This window comes from Erinaceus europaeus, chromosome 5 (assembly GCF_950295315.1).
Source record: "Erinaceus europaeus chromosome 5, mEriEur2.1, whole genome shotgun sequence".
Classification (NCBI taxonomy): Eukaryota; Metazoa; Chordata; class Mammalia; order Eulipotyphla; family Erinaceidae; genus Erinaceus; species Erinaceus europaeus.
Genome location: NC_080166.1, coordinates 90,306,816 through 90,322,998, shown reverse-complemented (window position 1 = coordinate 90,322,998; position 16,183 = coordinate 90,306,816). Strand labels below are relative to the sequence as shown.

The following is a 16,183-nucleotide window of genomic DNA, read 5'->3' as shown; positions in this document are numbered from 1 at the left end:
ATACAATACCAATGCAAATGAAGAGTCATTTCTCTGGGAGAGAAGGTGGACAAGTTGTTGGGACAAGTTGTTTCATCTTTTGCAAGATGGTGAAAAAGGGCCTCAGTTGAGAATATTTTGCAGGTACCTATCCTGGAAAGATGAGGAGTTGTGCCCATGTGTCAATAACTGTAATGCAAACCACTAATCCTTCAATAAAGTGATAAAGTAAACAGAAAACCAAAGCAAAGTGTTAAGAATGGCTTTCTTTGTTTTGAGTTATTTGCAGTTTGGAAACTAATGTAATTGTTGGTTCTAGGTCCATGAGCTGGGAAGCTTTAAACAAATAATAGCTCAGCCTTCAAAAACTCTGTTAATAGGTTTGTGATGGGGTTTAAGAATTTTTTAAATTATTTTTTCTCATTTATTTAGATAAAGTTTCTTTTCTTTCCTAGTTCAGTGTTTTGAAGCAAGCCTTTAATACATTTTGCCTGATGGGAGTTCAGGGTTCATATATGTTATAGCAATTAAGATTTTCCTTCACTTTTAAGACTGGGTGTTATTTCACTGCATGCAAATAATGTGTATTTCATATTTACCTATCAGTTGACATTTGGGTTACTCTTCCCTCTTGGCTATTGTGAATAGTACTGTTATGAACATCAGTTTGCAAGTGTTTCTTCAAAACTCTTGCTTTCAATTTAGATATGTGCCCAGAGGTGAGTTGCTGGATCATGTGATAGCTTTATTTTTAATATTTTGAGGAAAATACTATACTATTTCACATTAGCAGTTGTGCCATTTTGTATTTCTTCATACTACACTGTAGGGGAAAATGTCCCAGTTTCTTCACATCCTTGCCAAGACTTTTTTTAAAAAAATTTTTTATAGTAGATTTTCCAGTAGGTATAGGGAGTTAACAGCATATATTAAAAGTCCCCAGTTGATTCTGATGGGAAAGCAGGTGAATCAACCACTGTTAGGACAATTTTGTGTTTCAGAAAATGTAACAGTGATAGTCTCAGGAATCAGGGAGGTGACAAAGATCTTTTCTTTAGTCCCTTGAGAAGAAGAGTCAGTGTTCTGGAAAGATAGAGGCTTCCAAATCAAGTTAGTTAATTAATTAGACTGAATTTATACCTTCTTGTTCATCATCTTTATAGCTTTACAGTCTTCTTTTATATGCTTTTATCAATGGAGAATACATTTTATTATTAGAAGGAGAAAGAAAGAGAGCGAGAGAGAGCATTGCAGCCTGCTTTACCACTCATGAAACTTCCTCTTGTAGTTGGGACCCAGGGGCTAAAACTTGGGTTGTGGCACATGGTAACTTGTGCTTTTGACCGGTTGGGTTTTTGCTGGTCTTCTGGAAATAGTTTCTATTATTTAAAATTATGATGAATATATATATATATAAATTATAATTTACAATCTTAACCATTCAGATTTTGTATATACATCACCATCATCCTTTTCCAGAGCTTCTTCTTTTTTTTTTTAAACTGGCATTTTGTATTCATTAAACAGGAATTCTCTATTCTTTCTTCTTTCTGGCATCTGAAAATCTCCATTCTAACCTTTTATTGCTTACGAATTTGACTTCTATGTATCTCATATAAATCATGTAGTGGCTGTGTATTATACAAATGAATTTATATAATTTTTTTTTGTTGACTGGGTTATTTCAAATAAAAACATGAAGAGATTGTGTTATATATATGTATATATATATATCTATATATACCTTTCTTTCTTTCTTTCTTTCTTTCTTTCTTTCTTTTGTTTTTTCTTCACCATTTACTGCATGCTGTGGGTATAGGATACCATAGATAATCAAGTCTAGGATGAGCATTCTCTTATCTTTCCTACCACTCTTTAACCTCTCTGAAAGCAGCTTAGCATTGTGTAACAGTTTTAATTGGCTGAGATATTTGTTTCTTGCACATAAAAGAGTTGTACATTTTACAGTTGACAGGAACTTATTTTCAAAGATGGTAGAATAGCTGATTTCTGTAAGGGAAATTGATACCTAGCAGGCATTAATTTAGGGCTACCCTTATGATTCCCAGATTGTAAATGTTTTAATTTAACTAAAGAACAGAAAAGCTATTTGACATCATTAATCAGTATGTTTGAATCATTACTCTGAGTGATTATGCTTCATTTATTTTGTGTCAGAATGTTTTCCACACAATAATAGAGAATAAAAGTGCATCATTAATTACAGTTGAGCAGCTCACACATGTGAACGTATATATATTTCATACCACCATGCAATGGGGAAAATGTAATACAAAAATAATTAATCCTTGCAAAAGTCAAGAATTTAATTAAATAATAATATTAAATTCATAACCATTTGTATTAATGCCATATAATAGTTTCAAGCAATGCTTGAAAAAGCTGAGAAACATTTCCATATGCCCGTGTCTTTCAATTTTAAATGGGAAACATTTTTAATAATACACTTCTATCTTTGGAAAGTAACTGTTACTAGCTTTGGGGAAAAGTGTATAGACGTTTGGATTTCCTTTTCTTTCTCTGTATTTCTCTCTATCTCTGTTTTTCAATTCTTCTTCTCCTCCTTTTTATTTATTTTGATTTAGTTTTCTTTATTGCCACCAGGGTTATTGCTGGTGTTTGATGCTGGTACTACAAATCCACCACTCCCACTGCGCATCCCTCCCCCCCTTTTTTAAATGAATTTTTATTAGATAGGACAAAGAGAAATGTAGAGAAGATAGAGAGAGGGAGAGAAAGATACACCTGCGGACCCGATTTACCACTTGTGAAGCACCTTGCAAGTGGGAAGCAGGGCCTAGAATCCGGGACCTTGGTAATATGTGTGCTTACCTGGTTGCACCACCACCTGACCCCTTGGGTTTCCTTAAGCATTCTCTTATAAATGAGCACTTGTCCATGTAGACCCATCATGTCATACTACTTTTCTAGTTATCAGAACACTTCCTAGCATTTATCTTCCTTCTAGTTTTTTTTTTTTTCCATTTCTTCTAACCAGCTAGGACTCTTCTTAAAAGACCCCTAAGCAAACAAAGAAACCTACTCTAGTGTCTAATTTCAGTATTATAAAAACATGAAAATATACATATACTACCCTTATTGGAGGGACAATTAATAGTTCAGTAACTCCTCTCTTTCTGTCCAGGTCATCATGTAAGTAGCAACTCTGTTTCTTTCTCTCTCTCCCCCTGCCCCCATCATGTCCCAACGTGTGAATGTTTTCAATTTTCCCAAGTAAAATTTAAAATTCCTGAAAAAAAAAAAGTTCAGTAACTGTCTTTGAAAACACATTTACCTCTTATAGATAAGGAAACAAGTAGACAATTTTTTTTTTTTTTTTTTTTTTTAGTTTACAGATGCCACATGGAAAAGTGGGTGGAGAACAAAACATTAGAGATTCTTGGGGATAGTCATGGTCTCTCCATGAATGAACTCTGTTCTCTCTCATTTTGTTACCAAGTCAAAAAAAAAAAAGTGCCTTAGAAATTGCCTCAGCTTTTACTTAATAGTAAATTTCAGGTGTGTAATTTTAATGACATTTTTGGGTAATTTGACCAAGAGTACTCAGGTCAGGGGGTTCAGGGCCCCCAAATGGCAGTGGACCTGATAGATTGCAGGGGCCATGCTCAGTTACCATGTATACGGACCTGGGCAAACCCCTGATCCCCATCTGCAGTGGGGGAGCTTCATGAAGAGGGTTGCAGGTGCCTCTTTTTACTCACTCCCTTTCTCTTTCCCCTTTCACTCTCAATTTCTATCTCTATTAAAGAAGAAGAATGTACATTCAGATCTAGGATTTGGTACTGCTGAGTTTATTATTATTTTTAATATAATGTTTTAAATATTTTATGTGCATCCGCACTGCCAGTGATTGCCAGAAAATGGCTAGCATTAAAGGAATGCTTGGAGAGTTTAATTTTTTTGGTGATTTATAGTAGGTTACAAGGTTGTAGGGTTACAGGTTGTAGCTCCACACTACACTGACTTCCAAATTCTGTGTTCTCACCTTGCTAGTGGTAACTATCATAGTTCTCACAAGGTCTTAGAGATAGTTTGTTTCTGGTTCCCCTCCCCCTCAACCCCAGGGACATGTATTTTTAACTTCTGACACTTAGGCTCATTTCATTTTCATTCCAGCACATAGGATTCACTAATAACTTAATCACATGCCATCTCTAATTATGATGTCATTAACTTTAGTATTTCAACATTAACTTTTATAATTGCAAGATTTTGCTCTAGGCTCTTCTGTTTCTTTTTCTTTTTTTTTCTTCTTCAGGATAGCATTCTGAACAGTCCTTGAACTCAAAGCCATGTCAATGTGGGATGCACCCTTGATTTTAGGAGACTATAAGAAAGAAAAATGAAAACAAGCATTTAAAAAACAATGATTTCTGTCCAGTGGTGACCCATCAGGTTGGGTACTAGGCTGCAGTTCCAGGAGCACATGTGAATATTACAGCACTGCAAGTAATGCCGGTGCTGTGCTATGTCTCCCTTTGTGTCTCTTTAAATGAAGGAGTGTGAAATTATATGTATAAAACCCTGGCTTATCAAAAAAAAAGTTTTAATATTTTGTGACAGTTGTTACATGATCCATGTACAATTATGAAAAAGAATTTAGGGCTAATGAAATAGCTTACTGTGGTATAGTGCCCTGCTTTGCCCTGTGCACTGCTTAGGTTTAAACCTGGCCTCTACCCTATTGAAAGAAGCATTTGTGATATGGTTACCACCCCCCAACTCCATCTCTCTCTCTCTCTCTCCTCTATTTTTATCAGTAAAACAAAAACAAAACAAAGAAGAGAAGGGAAAAGGCTAATTCTAATATTGTCTTGTTTTGTTCTATTTTACCATAGTACTGTTCAGCCTCTGTTTATGGTGTTTTGGGGGATTAAACATAGGATTTTGAAGCCTCAGCCATTAGACTCTCTTAGCATAACCATTATGAAATCTCACTCCACCCTATTTCTAATATTGTTTATGAAAACTTTTGGTTTTAAAAGTTCTTCTTTTAAAAAACACGCAACTATAGTAGCTTAAAGATTTAATTCACATGCTATGCAGTTCACTTATTTAAGGATAAAATTTAGAGGCTTTTAGTATACTCACAAATTCACACAGTCATCATCACAGCCAGTGTTATTTTATTTATTTTAAAAATATTTGTTAATGACAGAGAGAAGACTCAGAGCCTCACTCTGACACATGTAGTGCTAGAATTGAACTCAGTACTTTTTTTTAAAACTTGTAAGTACTGAGCTCTACTACTGAGCAATCTCCCTAGCTGCCACAACCAATTGGGACCATATGTGCTCCTGAAGGTAGAGATCTTCAGGGACAAGAGCTGCATTTTTTTTTTAAGTATAATTGTAGGGGGTCAGGTGGTGGTAGTTCAAAGGGCAAGGACCGGCGTAAGGATCCCGGTTCGAGCCCCCAGCTCCCCACCTGCAGAGGGGTCACTTCATAAGCAGGTCTGCAGGTGTCTATCATCCTCTCCTCTGTATTCTCCTCCTCTGTTTCTCTCTGTCCTATGCAGTGACAATAATAACATCAAGAAGGGCAACAAAAATGGGAAGAATGGCCTCCAGGAGCAGTGGATTCCTAGTGCAGGCACCGAGCCCCAGCAATAACCCTGGAGGCAAAAAAAAAAAAAAAAGGATAATTGTTACAAAATAATCTGCAAAGTTTGTCAGAATCATATTTTTGGAAACCTTTAATTATAGTGTAATTATTTCTGAGCTATTTTAGAGACATTTGGTGCTAGCCTGTTAGGTGAGAAACTTTCGTAAAGCTTTTCATGTTTCTTTGGCTTTTGTTATTTTAGTTTTTCCCCCATTTCTGTCTCTACAGGTTTTTGATGGAAAAAGTGGGCAATGTTTGCTTAGACAAATGAGTTTCATATGTTTGTAGGCACTATAAGAATACACATGGTTATTAAGTGAGTTAGAGTTCTTCTTTTTTATAAATGCAATACTGGGGAAAGAAGCAAGGACTTGGTGCATATGTGATACTTCTGAACAGCTTCCATGCCCAATTTTTATTCTGTATTTTTAGAAAGGTAGGCAAAAGGGAGGAGGTGTCAGAGTGAGGGTGATGGAGGAAGAGAGGCAAGGAAGCATTTATTTCTCCAGAGATCTTGGACAAAGAAACCCTCCTGCACTGCTGGTGGGAATGTCAATTGGTCCAACCCCTGTGGAGAGCAGTCCTGAGAACTCTCACAAGACTCAAAGTGGACCTACCCTGTGACCCTGCAGTTCCTGTCCTGGGAATATATCCTAAGGAACCCAACACACCCATCTAAAAAAGATTTGTGTATACCTATGTTCATAGCAGCAAAATTTGTAATAGCCAAAACCTGGAATCAACCCAGGTGTCTGACAGCAGATGAGTGGCTGAGTAAGTTGTGGTCTGTATACACAATGAAATACTACTCAGTTATTAACATTGATGAATTCACCTTCTTTATCCCATCTTGGATGGAGCTTGAAGATATCATGTTAAATGATATAAATCAGAAACAAAAGGATGAATATGGGATGATCTCACTCATAGACAGAAGTTGGAAAAAAAGATCAGGAGGGAAAACACTAAGCAGAACTTGGACTTGAGTTGGTGTATTGCACCAAAGTAAGAGACTCTCAGGTAGGGGGGTAGGGTTCAGGTCCTAGAACCTGATGGCAGAGGAGGACCTAGTGGGGGCTGTATTGTTATGTGAAAGTGTTATACATGTACAGACTATTGTATTTTACTGTCAACTGTAAACCATTAATCCTCCAATTAAAAAATAAATAAATAAAAAAAGCATTTCTTCATCTGTACACTTGCTCTGGTGCTGTTGTTGGTGTTCTCCTATAGTGCTTGGGACAGAAAACAGAGTGTCCTATGTGTAAGGTATATATGTACTTTTACTAGCTGAGCTCACACTCAGAATTCAGATTTCTGTTTTATACCAAGTTCACAATGGATCTTGAGCAAAGAATTTTATGTAGCACTATTTATTGAAAGCAGTTTTTCTTAATATCTGATGCTTACTAGAATCATCAGTATTTTAAAATATTGGTGCCCTTATTCCTGTAGTTTAATTGGTAATTCTATCTAATGTGTAACTGAGGGACCAGTAATTGGCAAGTTTTAGTTTCATGTATGTTTTTTATGTGTGTCAGAATTGAAAGCCTGTTTTAGGTTCTTGCTGTCAAAATTTTAGTAACCGAAATTTTCAGTTTATTTATTTTTTTTAAAAAGAATCTCATCTAATTTGTCTCTATAGGAAATCTCAAGAAAAAGAACTGGTAAAGTCAAAGACCAGAAAGTGGAAGAAAACCCTACTAAATATTACCAGGCAGCAACTGTGGAAACTCATCTGCTATACTGTTGTTTTTGCTTCCTGGGTACTTGGCAAATGCCTGCCAGCTTACCCTGTATAAGTTCCTTTCCTCTCCTTTCTTTTTCCTTTTTCACATTTATTAAGTGCCTACTGTCTATTCCAGCCCTACTTTATACCCTTAGGATATAAATACAATTTGGAGTCTCTCTTACATTTGAGTTGGCAAAAGATGCATAATAAATATTTGTTGAATTGAATAGAATCACAGCTGAGCCCTCTTGGCATACTGCTGTGCTGTGTCTCAGATCTTTTATAGGAATTATGCCTTTCTGATATCGAGGAGCATTCCAAGCATTGCTGTTTCTTCCTCATTTGTCTGTCTCCTTCCCTTTTATGTTTTGGGACACCCTAAATCTATCAGAATAAAACTGGCTAGGAATAGTTTAGGTATATGTTCTCGGTCCCTCACAAACAGGTCCCACAAACTATTGAGTGCTGGGCATGTTAGGAATCAAGTTAGGGGACTTAGACACAGGGAAACTTTGGTGGGTTTAAGTCACAGAACACTGTCCCAGGAAGACTTCTTACATAGCCTAACTGGCAGATCTTAGAACACAACTTTGTATTCATCTTCTTTTTAAGCAGGGAAGGAGGAGGCTTGTTATAATCCTATAGCAGTTGATAAACTCCTGCTTTGATTATTTCTCCTGTACATCCCTGCAGCTGCCTGGATACAGTGTGTGTGTGTGTGTGTGTGTGTGTGTGTGTGTGTGTGTGTGTGTGTGTGTATGTGTGTGTGTATGTATGTATTTTTTCAAGAAGTAGCAAAATGTCAGTGATAGATATTTAACAGAACAGTAGCAGAAAGTTACAGAATTTTTGTTTCAGGTTTTAATCAGTGATTTTTTTTTTTTTTTGCTTTATTATTTTCAGCTTTTCCAGTTTCTCAGCATGCAGATGTTAACTTTTGAGTAAAAGTAAACTGGTATGTATTGGCTTGCTTAACTTTGTGTGGTGCTTCTAATATTTAAACAAGGTGCAGTGGGTGTGGGGGGAAGAGAGATTGTGAAGTTTAACATCATATTTCTTCTGATTGATTCTTTATCACTATTGGCATTATTAATTTATCATGCCTATAACATTAACACATATTATATTTAATATTAACTAGTTATAGTTTCACCCATGTTTTTTTTAGGAAAATGTTTGAAAATGTTTTTACCCTGTAGATGGAGTCATAAAAGTTTGATATAAGGTTCTTCTTTCATACTATATCCTCCCTCCATGCCCCAAGTATATAATCTGTGTCATTTGACTTCCTTCTTTTTGCAGAGTTTATCTCTGGGCATGTATAGATGGTGCATATTTATGCATTTAGGAGTTAAAAGTATACTAAAGGAGCTTCTATGTAACCACCATTAGAACAAAGCTTCTTAATTTCAGTGTCATTTAAGTGAGCAGTTGGTGCAGCTGAATTCAAAGAAACAGGAATAATTATTGACTACCTTCTTTCAAAACTGCTGGAAGGAAGCATCTCACACAGTGATGAGCAGGATTTGGAGCTTCCTATGCCTTAGAAAGTCTTGGAAAGGTTTACACAAGTGCAAAGGTCAACATTACAGCATGCAATTCCTTTCTCCCCAGTCTGTAGTGATTGACTCCTTTACAAAAATCTTGCATTTTTAAAATTATAGAATCAGAATCTCTATGAAAAACATACATATCACAGTGATAAAAATGGCTTCAAGAAATAAGTTACTTACATACTCAGCTGCTCCTAGACAATCAGTAGTTAGTTACACTAGAAGAATGTGATACTATAATGCTGGTTACTTTAAGAACAAGAAAGCTTCAAAAATTGTACTTTACAGTGTGGTAATTGAGAACTATTTTTTTTCTCATTTTTAATTAATTTATTTAGAGAACTATTTAAAAAATATTTATTCCCTTTTGTTGCCCTTGTTATTTTACTGTTGTAGTTATTATTGTTGTCATTGTTAGATAGGACAGAGAGAAATGGAGAGAGGAGAGGAAGATGGGGGGGGAGAGAAAGACAGACACCTGCAGACTTGCTTCACCACTTGTGAAGAAACTCCCCTGCAGGTGGGGAGCCGGGGGCTCGAACCGGGATCCTTATGCTGGTCCTTGGGCTTAGAGACACCTGCGCTTAACCTGCTATGTTACTGTCTGACTCCCAAGAATTATTTTGACATACTGTTCTGTTCCTGGTAGAAAATTAAGAAGAATATTCATTTATAGGTTTACATTTGTCAGAGACTGTGGTAATGGTAGTGATCATGAGATGACAAGAAGTTATCATGCATTATTTTCATAATCATGCTTCCATTTTTCATCATGATCACATTTTTATGAATTTCAATAATTACCATTTACCACTCTGTTGCTTGTAAATAATCATTTAAAAATGCATGATAATGTGCAAACCTTTAAATAATAACAAAAGTGGAATATAGCTTGGGAAGAAGGTTAATTTGAATATTTAAAAAATATCCCGGAATTCTCTTTTCCTGTGATCCAAGTTTCTGTCACTACAGATCATCTAATTCTCCTACATTAAGTTTTACAGGCATTTGATAACATGAAAAACTGCTCATTCTTTTCCATAGCCACACATTTAAAATAACAAAAGTCATTATATCGAGTCAGACTCATAGCAGTTGAGTCTTTACTCTGATAACACCATTACCTGGTTGGCTCTTTAAAATAGCTTACTGAGAGGCTGGGTGGTGGTGCACCTGACTGAGCGCACATGTTACACCCGGGTTCAAGCCCCTCGTCCCCACCTGCAGGGGGAAAGCTTTGTGGGTGATGAAGCAGGGCTGCAGGTGATTCTCTTCCTTTCTTCCCCTACTGTCTCGATATCTGGCTATCTCTGTCCAATACGTAAAAGTAATAAAAATTTAAAAAATATGAAATAGTTTATTGACACATGACTTATTTTACGTTTTTAAATATCATATATACTAACACAGGATAGGAAAGCATGGGGGAGAGAGGGAGAGAGAGAGAGAGAGAGAACACCAGCGTATCACTATGGCATGTGGAGATGCCTGAGTTTGAACTCAAGACATAATGCTTTCAAGTCCATTGCCTTACTTACTCACTGCTCCATCTCCTGGACCTTTCCTTTTTTTTTTTTTTTAATTTAATTTAATTTATTTATTTTCCCATTTGTTGTTCTTGTTTTTATTGTTGTCATAGTTGTTAGGACAGAGAGAAATGGAGAGAGGAGGGAAAGACAAGACGGGGGGGGGGGGGGGGGGGGAGGGGAGAGAAAGACACCTGCAGTCTTTCAGCGCCTGTGAAGTGACTCCCCTGCACCTCAGGAGCTAGGGCCTAAAACCAGGATCCTTACACCGGTCCTTGCGCTTCACGCCACGTGAGCTTAACCCACAGCGCTACCGCCCAACTCCCTCCTGGACCTTTCCTTACTTATTTTAAATTATTACTGGTTTATATCTAATCCATTTCAATTAGTTTGTTCATTTGTTAATTTTTTTAAATTTATTTTTTATTTAAGAAAGGATAAATTAACAAAGCCATAGGGTAGGAGGGGCACAACTCCACACAATTCCCACCACCCAATCTCCATATCCCATCCCCTCCCCTGATAGCTTTCCCATTCACTGTCCCTCTGGGAGCATGGACCCAGTGTCATTGTGGGCTGCAGAAGGTGGAAGGTCTGGCTTCTGTAATTGCTTCCCCGCTGAACATGGATGTTGACTGGCCGGTCCATACTCCCAGTCTGCCTCTCTTTACCTAGTAGTGTGGATCTCTGGGGAAGCGGAGCTCCAGCGCACATTGGTGGGGTCTTCAGTCCAGGGAAGCCTGGTCGGCATCCTGATGGTATCTGGAACCTGGTGGCTGAAAAGAGAGTTAACATACAAAGCCAAACAAATTGTTGAGCAATCATGGACCCAAAGCTTGGAATAGTGGAGAGGAAGTGTTGGTGGGGGGTGGGGGGGTACTCACTGCAAACTCTAGTGTACTTCTGCTTTCAGGTATCTATTTTGCACTAGTTTATGGATAAGTGTGAACATATGCTCTCTCTCACAGAACCTGGTATATATCTAGGTTTTGGGACTTTGTTAGAAAGTGAACCACCTGGGATGGAATTAGAGAATACTCTGAAAGGAAAGGTCTCACCCGAGTAATGAAGCTGAAGGGTTGTCATTCCACATGTGAAGTCTCTGGACACAGTCTGAGCTGAAGCATGTTGAGGTGGCAATCATTGTGTTCATTTGTTAATTTTTAAAAAATGACCAGAGTACTACTCAGCTCTGTCATATGTTGGTGCTGGGGATTGAATTTGGGACCTTTGGTGCCTCAGGTATGAAAGTATTTTTGCATAACCATTATGCTATCTCCCCATCCTAATTTTTTTTTTTTTTAACCATCGTGGCAGAATCTTGGGTATGTGTTCTGTTACTAAACCACTTCCTATAGGTCCAACTTTTCTTTTTCTTTTTTTAAAGAAAGAGCAAATGAGGGAGAGAGGGAGCATAGAGAGAAGACAGCATCACTTCAGTATCCATAGAGTTCATTTGTTGCTCTCTCATGTGTATGTGATGCTGGGACCTGAGGATAAGGCCCTAGCATGTAGGGCACACACTACCTGCTGAGCCACTTTCCTGGCTCCATTATTTCTTTTTTTAAATTTATGAATCCTAAAAAAAAAAAAAAGACTTAGAATTGATATAATTATTTTATGTACATTTACTTTCTATATATAAAATAACCATTTCCCCCCTATTCTTTATTTTAGTTGTATTTCTTTTGGCTTTTAATAAGATATGCCTGAGTATACTATTGCCAGGATTATCTGGGCAAAATTGTGTTGTACAATCCATGCTAGTTAAAGTTTCATAGGTTATTTGATTTAAGCTGTGGTCTTACAGTCTTCCTCTGTTTTTGTGATCATTAAATTCTAAATAAGTTTCCTCTTGAACAAACATTACTTAGTAAGGTCTTATGGTTTATAATTTGAAGAAAATTACATGACTCTAAAGGTAACATCTTTTATTTTTAGTTTTATTTGAGGAACACATTCTATTACTATTTTAAAATTTGTGTGTGAGAGAGAGAGAGAGAGAGAGAGAGAGAGAGAAAGAGAGAGAGGAGAGAAAAGCAATGACCAGAGTACTGCCTAGCAAATCTTGAGTGCTAACATGTTGAACTATTCCTGGCCCTATTTTGTTAATATTTTTATGTGTGCTAAGACTGTATTTGATATTTTTAACTGACCAGCCATGATTCTGTAAGCATATGAACTGACAATGTTCAGTCCCCCAGGAACGAGTGACAGTACTTGTTCCTAAGGGAAATGCTACAGAGCCTTTCCCAGAGCCTCAGCAGGCAAGGCTTGCATTGCCCTGGGGTAAGGTTTCTAAACTTAACTGCCTTTCCTACTCCTTCTATGTGAACACTGCCTGAACACTGCCATTTTGTCTCTCACTGATTAATGTCTGTGTCACCAAGACAATAATGTCACTTAAGAATTTACTCAGTTTCTCACTTACCCAGTTTGTGGTCTAGTACAGCTTTGTTCTAGTGCCAGCTCCGTCTTCTTGCTCTGAGGAAGGTGAATTCCTATAGACTGGGGTCTGTCCTGACATTGATTCTCTTAGAATCTGGTTCTCTCCTGGCTTTTATTTTATTTTTTAATTTCTTTATTGGGTAATGAATGTTTTACATTTGACAGTGAATACAGTAGTTTGTACTCTCTGGATCTCTCCTGGATTTTAAAACCTGTTTACTTGAGGAAGGGGGGGGCAGTGATGAACTGCTAGAGCACTGCTCTGGTTTATGCGGTGCCAGTGATTAAGCCTTGGGCTTCATTCATGTAAGTCTTGAGTTCTGCTTACAGAGTCATGCACTCCCTGGATTTCCTGAAATTAATACTCTACTGTGTTTTCCCTACTACTTGTTTTCATCTCTATACACTCGTTTCCAATTTATGACAATCTCTACAGTTCTAGCATCTTTAAATTGTTCCATTTTCTAGGGATCCCCTGTCTCCTTCATCCTTTCTGTTGAGCAGGGACTTCTTAAGAAAGCTTGTTTCTATGTTTTCTTCCACATTATACCACAACTCTGAATATTTTTCAACTTGTGTACTTGCTTCTAAGCTCAGTGCTCTTTTGCTAATGGTCTCTGAGCTGCTAACAACAATTGTTTCAGTTAAGCTAACTTAACCTTGCTTTTGCAGTTGACGTGATTGATTACTTCATTAATTTCCTTCTCTTATCTCAGACATCATTCACATGCTCCTGCTTTTTCTTCTCTGCTACATCTTACTCTCCTGTATGGGTTTTTCCTTTCTTGTCCCTAATGTTGGTATTTGAAATAGTTATCTTTTCTCCCACCTTTCTATATTTGTCCTCCCTTACTGTACCCATTTATTTCTGTATCTTCAAATACTGTCCCATAGTGAGGAGTCCCAAACAGACACTTTTGCCCTCTCTTGAATGCTAGATCCAACTTCCTATTAAATAACTCCTTCTATCCATATGATACCATTTCATGTTCACAACTGTATCTTTTAAAAATCTTATTATTTATCTTTATTTGTTGGATAGAGACAGCTAGAAATTGAGAGGGAAGGGAATGATATAGAAAGAGACAATTTTCCATAACTTAGATTCTAAAATACAAATTCTTTGGTTGCTTACAGGGAGCTCCCACCACACCTCTCCAACCTCTCCACAGCTGGGATCTTCTGGCATCTGGGACTTCTTAGTCCCACCCTGCACTTGTGCTTTCAAAATGTGCCTTCATGCCTAATGTGACCATCAACTCGCCCTATTGCTCTCTTGACCTCATTAGTTCTTTTATTTTTGACACTTGACACTTTTATTTGCAATATTTAGTGTAGTAGATCACCATGCTTTAGTTGCATATCCTTCTGCCTTATTAGAATTTGATATATTGGAGCGGTAAAGCCTTGTATTTGTATTTACACTCTAGTTCCTATCAAAGTTCCTTACACACAGTAGACATACCAGTGAATTCAGTGTAACCTTCTTGACAGAAGAAAATAGTTTGAAAAAAATGTTATTGAAATAGAGGAGCATAAAAGTAATGCATATTTAGGTATTAGCTTATATCCTTAATATTTTATCTTAAATATTAAATTCAAATGAATAGTGTATCAGTAATAGACATTTCTTGATATATATAAACCTTTGGTATAAGGCAGAGACTTTTTCACAATACAAATGTATAGATGGGATCAGTGTTGTCTTATCAAACATCATATCTGTACTGAATTGTCATTTTTATTTCTTTATGGTGAAGTAAAATCTTAGAAATACTTATGAAGGTATTTATAATTTTTTTTTTTTGCTGTGTAGTTAGTTACGCTTATACTTTATTCAATGGCAATGAAGTATTTTTATGGACACTGTTGATACTTTTCATTCTTTTTTGTAGATACTAATATTGCTCTTTTTATCCATTTCAATTCTTCAATCATTTTTAGGGGCTGGGTGGTCACATACCTAATTGAGCTCACACATTACTATGCAAAAAGATCCAGATTCAATCCCCTGGTCCCCAGCTGCAGGGGGTGAGCTTCATAAGTAGTAAAGCAATGCTGTAGACCCTCCTCCCCCCCTCCCTCACCCCTCAAATTTTCTCTGACCTATCAAATAAAAGAAAGAAAATTAAAAAAGGGGGGGTTCTGGGTGGGAATTGGCCATCAGAGCAATGAACAGGGGTTGGGCTGGCACCAAGCTCCAATGAGAACCCCAGTGGCAAAATAAATAAATAAATAAAAAAACCTAAAACTTGTTAAAGTAAATTTGCATGCATCAATTTAGGGTCAGAACCACTCTTATCACAAGTCTGACTTATCTTATAGCTGCAGAGGTACTTTGTCTAGCAGAGGTTGGAAGCTCTGTTGGTACATCGGTCAGTATGATTTACAAAGGGGATGGAGACCATTGGTTACTCTGGACAGTTGCTAGAATGCTTCTAACCAGTTTCCGCTTAGCCATGTTTGTCACACTGATGCTAAAAGGATGGTTATCTTTATTACTTGGCATTTTGTAACTGAAAGTGCTTAATCCAAACTTGCAGCCTTTCCTCTGTACTCTCATTTATAAACATGGTAAATAAGAACACTTTGAACACCTGTCTCCTGGAAATCCTCATTCTTCCACGTCTGTTTCTCTGTCATTTGTCTACTGCTTTTACCATGGCAAAATGCAATTTTTTAAAAACCTGTCTCTGGTTTGCTCCAGGGTATTGATTGCTGTCAAATAGGGTGAGCGCTAAGCCATGTGAGCTCATCAATTCTTGTTTGTTTTTGCCCCTCAATATGTTATTGTCTTCAATATTTAAAGGCCTTCATTTTGAAAATTCTGTTTTTTTTTTTTTTTTGTGGTTCCTAAATTCTGTTAGCAACTGCATCCCTTTTTATAGTAGCTGGCTGTATTAACAATTACACATTTGAGGGGGCCTAGCGGCAGTGTTGCAGATTAAGTGCACATGGTGCGAAGCAGAAGCACCAGCATAAAGATGCTGGTTCGAGCCACTGGCTCCCCAGCTATAGGGGGGTCACTTCACAGGTGGTGAAATAGATCTGCAGGTGTCTTTCTCTCACCCTTTCTGTCTTCCCCTCCTCTCTCGATTTCTCTCTGTCCTATCCAACAACAATAACAGCAATAACAACAATAACAATAATAACAACAAGAAGGGCAACAAAAATGGGAAGAAACAGACTCCAAGAGCAGTGGACTCATAGTACAGACACTGAGCATGAGCGATAACCCTGGAGGCAAACAAACAAACAAAGACAATTATACATTTGAAACAATAATTTAAAAATTCTAC

The 16,183-nt window shown here is 37.2% G+C and overlaps 1 protein-coding gene across 7 annotated transcripts in view; it reads left to right on the top strand.

Annotated features, from left to right (window-relative positions):
• The window catches only part of KLF12 (KLF transcription factor 12), a 472,528-nt gene that overhangs the window by 50,777 nt on the left and 405,568 nt on the right, over positions 1 to 16,183 (top strand). For 4 of the 7 annotated variants that reach the window (XM_060191522.1, XM_060191516.1, XM_060191520.1 and 1 more), the window contains exon 2: positions 8,261 to 8,312. The exons of the other annotated variants lie outside the window; for them this stretch is intronic. The gene's annotated coding sequence lies outside the window, so the exon portion shown is untranslated. The remainder of the gene's footprint in view (positions 1 to 8,260; positions 8,313 to 16,183) is intronic. 7 annotated transcript variants of the gene reach the window in all.